Raw genomic sequence first — 13,869 nt, 5'->3', positions numbered from 1 at the left:
AAAATTAATCTTTTTGTGAAAAAAAGGAAAACGGGATAAAAAAAAAATTTGAAAAAATCTAAAAATGGGAAAAAAATTCGGGACAATGTCTGAAAGGGAAAAATAAACAGCAAATATGAAATGTGGGTTTCTTGCATTTTCAAACGAGAAAAAAAAACATCCTTTCGAACATGGGCAATATGTCTCCATATGATAAAAGAGAACAAAGATCAGCAAGGCAAGGGGACGTTTACAGAACACAACCCGGAAGCACCAGCCGGGTGCCATGGTCCTACTATTAAAACAGATTGAAGAACACCAGTGAAGCATTATGATTTTCGTGATGTCTACATATCTTCAAAGCATTTTCATAAGCACGCTGCCAGCAAGTAGGAGTTCTCATTAGTTTCGGTTTGAAAGTTCTGAAAAAGGATTATTAAAATATACGTATACTTATTGTTAATCCAACACAACAGCAATCAAATTGTTGAATTTTAATAAATATGTTTGGCTATTTGTTTTTGTCACAACTGTAAAGAACCGAAGCACACACAAGTAAAAATATATTTATACATTGTACAGGTAACCTACGCGTGGGCATACAATTTGTTATTGCGTTTTGTTCTTCATGGCACATGTCTCGATTCAAATGTTATTACTAATCAAAGTGCTGAAAGCACTGATGGGGGCGCAATATGTGCAAAATTTTCAAATTTTGGGTATGGGAATTTCCCCTTTAGGGTTTTCCCAAATCTAAATATCTTTCCCTTCTTTAAAATTTGAATAAGTCCCCCCATTTTGAAACAAAATTTTTTAATAGAAATCCCCTTCAAACTTCTTTGGTAAAAATTTAAAAATCATTGTACCAAGAAACATACTAACAAACCCAGGCAAAATGCATAATTGATATCATATATATCATGAATAAACATTTTAAATTATGACATTGGATTTTTGTTGGGAAACTATAGTTGCTTAACCAATTTTTCATGTAAAGTACTTCCTTACGTGAATGTATAACACATAAATCAGTGTACTTACTATATTTATTCCAAGAAATGATTATGCAGATAGAAATAAACAGAAAATTTAACTGTCTATAAAATATTTCTAAAATAAAACCAGGACTGTAAGAACAAACTTATTTTTTGTAGAAACCTTTCAAGCACAATAGATAATACATGTGAGAATGTAAATTGGAATGGAGACATATAATCAAGTTGGCATTGAAAACAAGAGCCACTATCTAGCTTGGGCCATGCTTGGCTTTTTTCTTATATTGAAAGTCAAACACATCAGTAGGAGAATATTGTAATATCTATTAGAGTACTCCTAGAAAACATAATATAAATGTATAAAGTAAATTTCAAATTTGAATAGTAAAGGTCATAGTTGAATGACAATTGTTCTTTTGTCCAAGAATGAATCAAATCATAGACAAAAACAAAGTCATGACAATGTGAGTGAATTTCAATTGTTTAACCTTGGAGGTAATGGTCATTTAAAGGTCAAAATATATTAGAAAAATTCAACATGTTGCTTCTGTGTTTGTTTGTTCAAGCATGATTCAAATCTGTAAAAAATAACAAAGTAATGACAATTCCAGCTAACTTCAAAGATATTTTATATCAAATAAAGGTCAAGGTCATATATGAACTTGAAGGGCTTTTGTCACAAAAACATGTCTCCCAAAACTGTGTATGGTTCTGATCACTCTTTTGAATTTTGGCAGTTGTACATGTGATAGATTTTTCTTTTTTTAACTCTTCGGCCATTTTGTGCAGAGAAACAGGACATGGCTGCCATCGTTGGATACCCACAATTGATAAACATGTCACATAACATGCAATCAATGATGAATATTAATGGTTCGGCCATGGGTATCTGACAATGAGAACATGCCAACAATGTGCACAAGGATGGCACTGTACACCCCTGTTTAGTCCTGTTTGAAATCTAACCAGCAGTTTAAACATTACTTTTTTATATAAGTTAAAGATAGAAAACATTATCAATTTTAATCCTATACTTATTATGGGTATTTATTGGATTCATTATTCAAAATTAAATGAAAGAGCATGGAACAAAATATTTTCAAGATCTAGTAAAATCTAAATGTTTTTAAAATTTAGTAGAATCAAAATTTACAATAAATATATCAATAAATATACTATAAAGTACATTATAACAATACATATATTTTGGATAATACACTCTCAGCTGAAATACTTTAAATGGGTGTGGTATTATAAATGTTTGTAAATATTGTAAGTTATCTAATCAATAAGTCTATTCTTAATAAAAGAAACTTGCATCTTGATATTTTCTGTACAAAACTAGAACTGTCATTGTCATGGCGTGAATACCCCCACATACCAATTTGTCAGAATCAACAGTAGTCATTTACAGCTCAGCCAAATCTGAGGGAAGTAAGCCGGTGCATTGCTAAGTTATATATTCTACATGTTTTAGTAGAAAAGATCAAAGTGAACTTTACCTTGGACCTACTGACCTCAAAACTAAAACTGCCATTGAATGACTTCAATAACACCCCCCCCCCCCCCCCCATTTCATGCAGCCTTGCCTGGAGGTGTTTTATGATGAATATATGAGACCATTTGAGCAGACAAGCTTATTGTAATAAAAGCCCCTGTGACCTTGACCTTTGCCCCAGTAACCTCAAAATCAATAGGGGTATTCTACTAATCTTGACTAACCTCCATGCCAAAATATTAAGACTATGGGTCTAAGGATTCTTAGGTAATTGGGCGGACAAGCTTTAATTAGCCAAGGCCCCTGTGGCCATGACCTTAGACCTGAAAATAAATAGGGATCATCTACTAATCATGACTAACCTCCATGCCAAATATGAAGACTGTGGGTCGAAGGAGTCTTAAGTTTTGGCAGAAAAGCTTTCTTCAGTCAAGACCCCTGTGACCTTGACCTTTGACTTGGTGTTCTCAAAATTAATGGAGGTCATCTACTAATCATGACTTACCTCCATGCCAAATATGAAGACTGTGGGTCAAAGGAATCTTAATTTTATGGACGGACATGAAAAAAGCCACGGACGCCCGACGGCCGGACAAGCTGATTCCAGTGTAGCCCCCTTACAACTTTGTTGTGCAGGGGTATAACAGATTCAAACATTGATAAGTTAGCTCATCTTCTTGGTGATGAACTGGCGCCTCTATATTCAAATGTGGTTCTGTTCATACAAAAAGTTATCTCATTTTCCCTTCATGATAAACTCCCCCTTTTGAATTTAAAAATAGAGTTTTGTTCTTTAAAATTTTTTAAAAAATAGTTTAAGTGATTTTATTTTCCTGGTAAAAAAAACGGGTGGCTCTTTTTCCAAATATAAATCCCTTTTTCATTGTCATTTCATTCAAGTTTTTATAAATTATAAAAAATTTAAATATTGGAAAGTTTTTCTAAATTTTTCTAGGTGAAAAAACTGGATTATTTTCTCCCTCAATGTTTTTTTCTTTTCTTTTTAAATTAATTTAAATTTTACTATTTTTCATGGGGCTTTCGACATCACACTTTTCCAACAGCAAAGGGCCCAAGCCCCTTTTTCCTGGTTTTTCCAATTTTTTTGTTTAAAAAACCCCAAAGTGCCCCAATTTCTTTTAGTATTTCCCGACTTTTAAAAGAAACATCTACATGCATCTGTCCTTATCACTCCTGCTATTACTGTTCTATCATACAAACGCCACTGTTTCCTGAAATATTTGTTTAGAAAAAAGTTTACAGCAAAATAAAAATTTCATTATTTTGTTGTTTTTTTTTTCGGGGAGGGGGGTGGGGGCAATTTAAAGCACAATTTTGGGCTTTACTGCTTGATGAAGACCTTGGTGCACCTATGTGCTATGATTTTCAGGCACCTGGGTACCATCAATGTTCCATAAATGAGCTAGATAGCTTTCTCACATGAAATGATCCGTAAACACTTGCAGAGCACGAACCTACAGCAGTGAAAGGCTTAAAGGTTTAAAGTCAACCAATCGCCACAGACACCCCAAGTATTTTATCTATTTGCTAAGCAGCAATTTTTTCAAAATCATTTTAAATTTATAAATGTGAGTGATTCTGATAAGCTATAGACAGCTAAGTGAAATCATATATGTCAGATATGTCGGAGTGCTTATTGTGAATATTCATTATTTTAAATTAATGTGAATTCTTCTTGAGGTGAAAAGGAAAGGAAAGCTGAATTCCTAAATACATGTTACATGTCACAATTGTTCTTGTTATTAATTTTGTTCCTAATTTCTATTCTATAAGATGATATTTAAATTCACTGTAATTCCTTTTTAAAATTTGGATTTTTGTGACAATAGTCTATCCAGTGACAGAAGCTCACTGACTTAAAATAGACTATCCTGTGTCAGCCTTTAAACAAGTCAAGAAATAAAAGCTATTAGAATATAATAATTAAGAAATATCATATACAACCACTTCTAAATTATCATGTACCGCTTCTTTAAATGCCATGCTACTGAAAGAAACATTTTACCATTTATTCACTGCAAGGTTTGTCAGATTGACAGTCTCACATTTTATTTCATCCTCATTGACCCTAAAGCATCCTTAAAATCAATATCGTGCCGTTCACATTTACAAATCTGACATGTAGGCCCACCATCTGAAACAGAAAGTTTGGAAAAGATAAAATATAATTATTATTAGATATACATATAGTATCCCAATAATTATGTTAGTTGAAATCAATAGTCAAATCAATAATTTAAGCAGTGTTAGAAATTAGCCAGTAGTCCTATAGCCCCTGAATACTAAATTTCTCCTCGGGCTACCAACTTTTCACAGTAACAGGCCTGACCAAGCCACTGTATTTTAAGAGGCAAATATAAACAAACTGTTTTGAACAAATTTTAATCGTGCCAGAGAAATGTCTTTTGGGCTAGTTAATATTCCAAAATCTGGTAGTCCGACCAGAGCTTAGTCGATTCAAATCCTAATTTCTTACACTGTTTAAGAAACAATTTGTTTCAAAATTGTCCAAAGAACAAAGATTTTTTATAGTATACTATAGTAGATTATAGTGTATATAAGTATGTACTAAATGTCTTTTCAATCTACTATACTGTCCTTAAATTTTAAGAAAACACTATCTTTAAAATCCAAATTGTCTCAGAAATTGCAAAAACCAAGTTAATGAAAAATTGTTCCGTATTGTATTATTCTACACAACTTCTGATCATCAAAAGCTTCAAGGACATTAATGAGTGAAGCAGGTCCTATCCTGAAATTGTTGCGTACAAGTTTTAAGACAATCCATTCAAAAATAACAAAGTCATAGCCACTAATAGCAAAAATCAGGAAAAATTTAAATATTTTACCTTGAATGTTTATATGGAGGTCAAGTTTAGTCTGGTCTATTTGAAGGGTTGTTGTGGCCAAGTATGAAGACAATACACCAAGATCTGAAAAGTTTATGAAAGGTTAAAGTTTGTTGACAGCAACGGGAAAGCTGTCATGACTGTAACAATATATTTTGACCCTAAATGCAAACTGAAAGTTCTAGCCTATACACACTGTTGAGGATAGCCGTTCAGCATTTTTTCAATAATAAATAAATGCAATGATAAAAATTGGTAACTTGCAAGTCTTCTAACATTTTTTTACAAAAAATGAACATATATATTTTTTCCTAATAATTCTACGATGACGTTCAGCCTTTTTATTATAACAAGATATCGGAAAGATATATGAGAAATGAATTGGGGCCCGTGGGCTTAATGTCATTCAATTAGAGCTCTTATGGCAAAAATGGAATGGTAAGCAAAACATCCAGCTTTTTCAAAGGTTTCAAGTAGCTAAAAGTTGAAATAAAAATTAATGAAAAATACTTTGTCATAATTCAACTACTGTTGGGGAAATTACCCACCATGTTTGATTAACAAAATGTATCTAATAATAAGTCCATAAAAATATAATAAATTAAATTTTCAGTCCTTTCTCTTTGGGCCGCTTTCACACAGAAATTTATAATTTTTTAACCCATGATTTTTAGAAAGGGAAAAAAAAACTCTTTTTGATCAATTCAAACACACAAATTACTATACCCAACGTAAATTGCAGTCTGGCGAAAGGCTTGTCGTCCCGGACCTCGCCAAACTAAAAATCTGTAGGGTCGACATAAATTTCGATACAGTCAGTTGTCATGTCGGAATAAAATTTCAGCCAGTTTTGGAAACAATTTTTTGGCCTTCTGAAATATGCAAAGCTTCAAAGATCGATCTATCTTTTTAATTTTTGCTTGTATTCACAGACCAAGATAACCAAAATCACCGCAGGATACGACCAGTTTTTGCTAAAGTAATGTAAGCCACCATCTTGTCTTGGGTTAATTTCTTTACCAAAACATTTTTTTCTCCAATCTTCAAAAATTAAACCTTTGAAAGATGTAACATGTATTGTTCATTCGAACTGCCTCGGCTATTATCTACAATATTAACCTTGGAAACAATACGGATTTGAAAGTAGTTGTACCACGTGGTTTCAGATGTAAACAGAAACAGAGATAATGTAAATCGAATGTATATATTTGACATCTAATTGCCTGTTCGGGTACTCTTTTGCTTGAAATTTGTCTGACAACAATTTGTAATTTTAGATATGCCTATTGATGTTTCAATTTTAAAACAAATCCGACGAAATGTCAGGTTGGGTTTTTTGTTACTTTCGGTTTCTAAAACCATAATAAAAAAATAATAAAATAATGAATTGGTTTGCTTTTGTACCTATAATATCACTCATTTAAGGTGATCGTTTACTACATATATTGGAAATAAACTTGTAAAACAACGCCCAGCATTAAATTACTTTTTGTTACATGTTTATTTTTCTTAGCGTAGGTTTTTAGACCGAAAATACCGCATCCGTTCTGTGTATTCATACTATTGTGTTCGAGGTCCTTATCCCGAAGACTGACGGAAAAGGGCCGAGTAGTTGCATTGTGTATTGTTTTTTTCTTGTGAATTTATACTAATGTTTTATCAATATGTTTCTGTATATTTTTTCTTTAGTATCTTATAGTTGAAGTCTGATAATTCATATATGCTAAATATTTTTTTATAATTATGGCAATATCCCTCTCCCCATACCTACAAAAAAAAAACCCATTGTCAGAGTCCGGACGTGGGAAAAATCATCAGTCTAAGGATACCAGTCCTTGCAGGTGGAATTTTTTTTTTACTTTCGCATTGACTGAAATTGTATATGATATCAATAAAATCTTCTTTTAGAAAAACAAGTTTGCATATTATTGTTTTAGGGCAACTCATTTTTAAAATGCTTGTACAGCTAGCCTCAACAGTGAGTATGTGCTAGTCGTATTTGACTCGCATACAGCCAATACTGCGTTCATACTGCTAGCCACTGCCTATTCCTCTACCAATTCCATGAATACTATTAGTATAATAATCAAATAGATGTTTAAACAATAAAAGTAATGATGACTTAATATGATGCTGTATATAAAATTCCGCTGCTAAAGACAAGTTGTTTTTATTGATTGTTTTATATCAACAAAGGTAATGAAATAGATAAATACAGAATCCCTAAAGAAAGCCCAACACGGCAATATTGAAAATGTTGCAGGCTCGGTTTGATTGAGCCGTTCATGGACGGTACTGGAAAGTGCAAGTTACCGTCCACGCCCCCTAGCACCGGCTTAAGCAGAATTCAACATTTAACATGAACTGGTAAAATTTAGAAATTTTGAAACATTCGCAGATGTGTTCATATGGCGGTTATCATGGAACCTTCAATGTGACACGTTAGTGCCATTCCATGAAAAGCGGCATATGGTCCCCAAGTAAAAAAAAAGCGTGTGGCCCTAAACGAGAAAACAATGGGCGGGAACTAAATAAAAATGGAATTTGAAAGGGGATCTGAGGTTATGAAGTAAGTTTATCAAATTTCCCCGGCAACAGAGTTTGTGTGAAAAAAATGTCAATTTGATTAGCCCCTTGAAGCAACCATGCACAACATGTGTTATTAATAAATCCTCTTACAATTATCAAGGGAAAAATAGAACAATCTATTTTATCAAAGCACGTAAAAGCAATTTTTAAAAAAAGGGGGGGGAAACCGTTAAAATTTGGGGAAAAAAAAACTTTGGGGTTTACAGATGAAAAATAGTTGAACAGTATCTTGAACAGGTATTAATTGGACAATAGATTACACAAGGGTTCAACTGTTTTAAATGGGAAGCTGGTCAATCAGCTGTTTTCGAAAATGAAAGTACACACCCAAAAACACTTCAAATTCACCATTCTTTGCGTAATTAAATTACAAGGAGTGCGTAAATGAACGCAACAAAAATTGTTAACGGTAAAAACCTTGTACGTTTTTTAGTTGATTTTAAAAAGCGAAAAATATTGCCGATATTCACACATTATTCTGGAATCTGTTACAAATTTAATAATATTTAATCAGTTATCTTAATTTCTTATTTTATCGACCTTGGTTTTGAAATTTAATACAAATACTTTTTCAGATATAAAAACTATAAATTTTAAAAATAAAAAATCTATAAAAAAATTTATGGACGGAAACCAATGATTCATTGAAATCCTACATCTAATGAAGGCAAAACCTGTGAAAATCAATCTACTTATGAAATAAGTATATCTTTTTTAAGTCATTAAATTGGGAATTTACGGGACAAGGGCGGATGTACTCCCAAGATTAGGGGACCTGATTTAAAAAAGAGTATTTATAATATGTGGGAACTAATGTAAAAAAAATATTAAATTATTGTGTCCCCAAAATACGGTCCGCCCCTAGGTCCAAGGTCACAGTCCGCACTGGTACGGTCCCCCTTCCAGGCCAGGGTCCATATTGTATTTTAACAATTCTTTATTAATACTAGTCCTTTTAAATTTTTGGGACCTCTTCATACAGCCTGTAAAGGATTAGGATTTTATTCATTACAGGCTGGGACAAGTACCCGCATCCGTCGCTTGTGCAAAAATCAAAAGATCATTTAAAATTGAAAACTATCATTTTTTCCCAATTATTACATTTTACCTGTATTCATGACAAGTTTTTGGGGCCTATCTTGTTAAGGCATTAGATACTAAAACAGTAAAATTGAGTAATAAGAGTTCTTTAGACTGATTTAAGATTGTGTTCAAAAAAGTAGTCAGTAATAATAATAAGAAAATAATCTTTCCAGGGTTTCTGAATAAGTCCAAGAAATAATTAATTATGTTTTGGTTTCAACAATAAAAAATGATAAGAAAAAAACCAATATGTTAATAAAAGTGAAAAACGTGGACCGGCGGTTTGAAAAAAAAGGCCCGAGCTGAAACGGGCCAGTAAGTTTTTAGGGCCTAGCCCAACACTCACTAAAATTACAAGTCTAATCAACGGAAAAATATTCAAAGCTTTACCAGATTGTTGGGAAGGAAAACGATATTTATCATAGGGGAATTGAATGCAACCAAAAATATCAACGCCCAAAGTTTGACTTCCCTATATTGATAGGCAGGATCTTCTCACCTTTACTCGGAATAATACCAAAGCATTTGGCGATTTTGGGGAAAAAATGCGTTCAAGGGAAAATAGTTCGTATTCAATACGGCATACAAATTTTTACTCAGTCATTCAACACTTTTTAAAACCATATTTAAAGCTTGAACTATTTGAAATTTTCTAATTTGAAAATCGTATTCCATCTTCCTGAAATTATTGTCTGTTCATGATGGTTAGTTTAATTTATGACTTATTAAATTGGGCACCAAAATTTTTGTAAGTACTTTGGCTCTCATGCATCGGGAACCAGAAGGTTAGAACAAATAAACTGGTTCCATTAAATTTTATTCGATGCTTAGCGTAGTAAATATTCAAATCGCGTTAAAAGCAAGGTATTTGTAATTTTGTGATTTAAAAGGGATTTTTAAAAATATAATAAAAAAATGACCAGTCAATTTTAAATTAAATAAGGGTATTATGTATCTGAATTTTTGGCAAAATATTGGGGAATATTTTTTTGCTCAGCGCGCTAGATAGCCTAAACGCCAGTTCAGAAGTAGTTAAGCTTGAATTTATCGTAATTTTACTTGGGGGCTTTTCGCCCCCAAAAAAACCATCAGGCTTATACCACATTAAAGATGACTGTATATTTTAATTCCTTTTTATTGGGCAGCCTTCGCGTTACTCTACAACTAATTTACTTGCGCCGTTTTCCTGCGCTTCTGTGGCTTCTTTGAAAAAAAGTCTTAAAGATCCTGTATGTTATATTTGATGTTGTATACCACATTAAAGTGAAATTATATATGCTAATAAACTAATTTTCAAACATGGAAGAATATGTAAAATATGTACTGCAAATATTTGTACATATTATATGTATTCATTAAATTATATGCATTCATTTCTTACTGAAGACTTTGAATTAGAATTTATAGAAAATTAATTTTTTATTACCTCCCTTTGTTTACATGAAAGTTAAATGTGGTAATATCTTTATAAATAATGCTTTTTGGAACTTACAAAATGGATAAATCTTAATTTGAGCATTGATGATAAAAAACCATAAAAATGTGTTACAGGCTGTATATTCTTATGAACTTGTCGTCTTTAACAAATTAATTCGTCATGGAAGCGCCTAGAGTCATATTTATCTCCTGCAGGCTAAGTCAGAAACTTGCATTACAAAACTTATAACACTTTTACTGTAAATGTGTAATATTTTATTGTTTTGCTTAGAGATACATTTTTCGATCATAATATTCATTCCCATTATAACGTTGTTTCGCGAATGATGATATGTGGATGTATTTAACAAAATGAATAAACAGAGAAAACAACAAATGTAATTACAACAATAGTAATGATCAGAATGGCAGATTGTGACATTACAAACACTTGTGAGATGAAAAACGTTGTACTTTATATTAATCACTTAAAAACACATATATGTATTGCTTATTCTAAATTTTGATTGATGCTTTCTATTAAAAGACAACATTGACTTCCTATACATATGCATTTATAATCAAACTTGACATTTCTGTTTTGTGTTCGTGTGCTTATTTTGTGAAATGTGGCAATTTTATCACAACGTTCAGACACATTTTCCTGACATAATTCCTGTTGTTTTCTGAAAAGGTACGTTATTTTGTTGGTCAACGCTGCTAAACGCTGCTAAAACAAAACATGTTTGACAATTGTTCTGGCACAATTAGTAGAGTCACATGGTGCTTTGACAGCCTTATTAGAATTTCTAATGTTGTGACTGTCTTATACTTTTTCTATAATGATGATACAAATTGCCTACATTGGGCACTCTGATGTTGGATGTTATTTTTGTGGACATAGAATTTCTATTTTATACAGAATTTATTCAACAATTTGAATATTATTATACTTAATCAAAAGTAAATTAAATATCTTTTTATTCAATGAGTTCAATACATATTAATGTAATTAACTAAGATTTTGAATTATTAATACTTATTTTATATTACATTGCAAAGAGCAATTGATTCATCATACAAATGATTCATTTCAATGAATTTGAATACTTCTTTTTGCTTGTTGCACGTACCATTTTGGAAAGAGACAAAAAGCAGACCCACGTTTTGTCCATAAAGCATCAAATTAAAGATAAAGATTAATATTTATGACTTAGGCCAGATGTGCTTTTTCTGTTGTCACTTTGTGTTGCAAAGTCATTCATTAAAGTATTCAAGTACACAAAACGCACAAGATACGCATCCATATTTCCTTATAATGTATTTTCATTGTTCTGATAGAAACAATTTTAAATAAAGACAGTAGTAATAATAGTACTTACAGAAAGAATACTAAAATATTGCATTTGCCAAAAAGATTAAATATGTTATATTATAAAAATAATCCCCCTTCTATAAAAGAGGCAATTACCATAGGATTGCAAAAGTATCATTTATATTTGTTTTAATAAAAATAACTCAGATTTGCAAAGGAAATGTTACAAGTTTCAAATACAGTTACTGGTTAGAAAAAGATATGTAAATGCGTAACCTACTGGTGGAATACGGTCATTTATGTCACGTATTAATATAATAAATATAATAAAAAGCTGGTTAAAACAAATCAGAATATTAGTAAAGAATAAAAAGGTAAGTTGACAACAATTCAGATAAATTATTATGAATTTGTTTGTTTGTTTGTTTTTGGGTTTTACGTCACATCGACACAGTATAGGTCATATCGCGACGTTCCAGCTTTACTAGTGGAGGAAGACCTCAGGTGCCCTTCCGTGCATTATTTCAGGCACGAACGGGCACCTGAGTAGAACCACCGACGTTCCGTAAGCTAGCTGGATAGCTTCCTCACATGAAAGAATCCAAAGTCCCTGTCGGGATTCGAACCCACAGCGGTGAGGGGCAAATTTATTATGAATAAAAAGTTTTTATTGCTTTATGTTTTGAAATGAAAAAAAAACAACACAAAAAAAACAACCAAAAAACAAAAAAAAACAACAAAAAAACAACAACACCAAGAAAAAAAACACAAAAAAACCCACACATATTAACATTGTTTTGCGTAAATGATAATAAAATTGTTATTTGCTTTTATTACCTTATACGCGTACGTAGGGAATTAATTTTTAATTTTCAATTTCGATTTTGCTATAAAACAAACTACTTTGGATGTAGTTGATAAATACATTCAGTACTATAAAGGTGAAGAATGTTCTCATAATTTTGTTACTTACATATGAAACAGAATGCTAGCAATAAATATATCATTGTAAGTATGTTCTATAATTTGTTATATTTGTTCCTTTAATACTTAAAACAAATACCTTGTAAAGATGTTTAACCATTAAGGAGGTTAAGTTGTATTTAAATTTCAAAACATTTATTTGAATATGTAAACAAATTTTACAATTTTGTTTTTGAAAGTAAACGGGGTGTAAACGGAGAAAGCCCCTTAAATTTCGATAAAAAAATTTTAAATTTTAAGGGTTTCCGAAATTTGATAAAACCCTTTGGGTTTTCCCTTGTTGCCCTGAAAAATTTCCCAAATTTTAAAAAATTTTTTAATTTGCCCACGCAAAAATAAAATTTTGAAAAAATGTCAAGAGATCGATTCGTTTAAATTTAAAGCAAAACGGATAAAATTTTTAAAATAACAAAAAAAAGGCGGGAATTTTATAAATTTGAAAAAATTGTTTTTCTTGTGATAAAAATTTGGGGAAAAAATTTGCAGACTCTATTTTGAATATATTCATGTTAACTTATTTGAGAGATGGATCATCTATCAGATAGGCAGTGTAAAATTTTAAACATATAATAAATTTAAATCAATGATCCCAAAGGACCAGAATGATATAGCAACTTTGAGACGAAGAACAAGGCAACGTTTTAAAGCTGCTACAGAACTCTAAGACCTGCTATGAATATCAAAATCTTAATAATGTAGACACCTTCGAAATCAATGAAAAATAAAAATGATCGAAAAGGTGAAAATTACATATCCCGTTTTATTGAGTCTGTCAATGATGACAACGGAGGTAATGGACGATGCAACATCTCCCACGCCCTTTAGTGCCAGTTGAAGCAAGTTTATTTAATACAATAAATTTAGTTTGCTTCGTATATTACTTTTTGTTGTTAAATAAAATAAAAATATAACTACACATCAACGCTCAGATGATACAAAAATAATGTGTTTTCGATATCGAAAATATGTACTAAGATTATGTGCAATTATGTGCAAACTTCATTTTTATAAATTTACTTCTTAAAATAAAGGAGTATGCAAATGACAGACATCACGTATCTATTTTTTTTAAAATGATTTGCCGAGTCTGAAGAAATGCAAAAGTCTTCTTATTGAAACGATGGCGTCAGTGTATATAAC

At 31.5% G+C, this 13,869-nt stretch overlaps 1 long non-coding RNA gene across 1 annotated transcript; it reads right to left on the bottom strand.

The window, feature by feature from the left end:
- Positions 1–3,632: 3,632 nt before the first annotated feature.
- Positions 3,633–5,436, bottom strand: LOC132730192 (uncharacterized). Its single transcript, XR_009625727.1, has 3 exons — positions 5,343–5,436; positions 4,499–4,627; positions 3,633–3,704 (listed from the first exon to the last, which is right to left on the bottom strand). It is a non-coding gene; the product is annotated as an uncharacterized LOC132730192 (long non-coding RNA).
- Between the last annotated feature and the right edge of the window lie 8,433 nt (positions 5,437–13,869).

The sequence above is a fragment of the Ruditapes philippinarum genome, unplaced genomic scaffold (assembly GCF_026571515.1).
Source record: "Ruditapes philippinarum isolate M1 unplaced genomic scaffold, ASM2657151v2 ctg3938_1_1_1_1, whole genome shotgun sequence".
NCBI classification, from domain to species: Eukaryota; Metazoa; Mollusca; class Bivalvia; order Venerida; family Veneridae; genus Ruditapes; species Ruditapes philippinarum.
The sequence above is the reverse complement of the archived record's forward strand: the minus strand, read 5'-3'. Positions and strand labels throughout refer to the sequence as shown.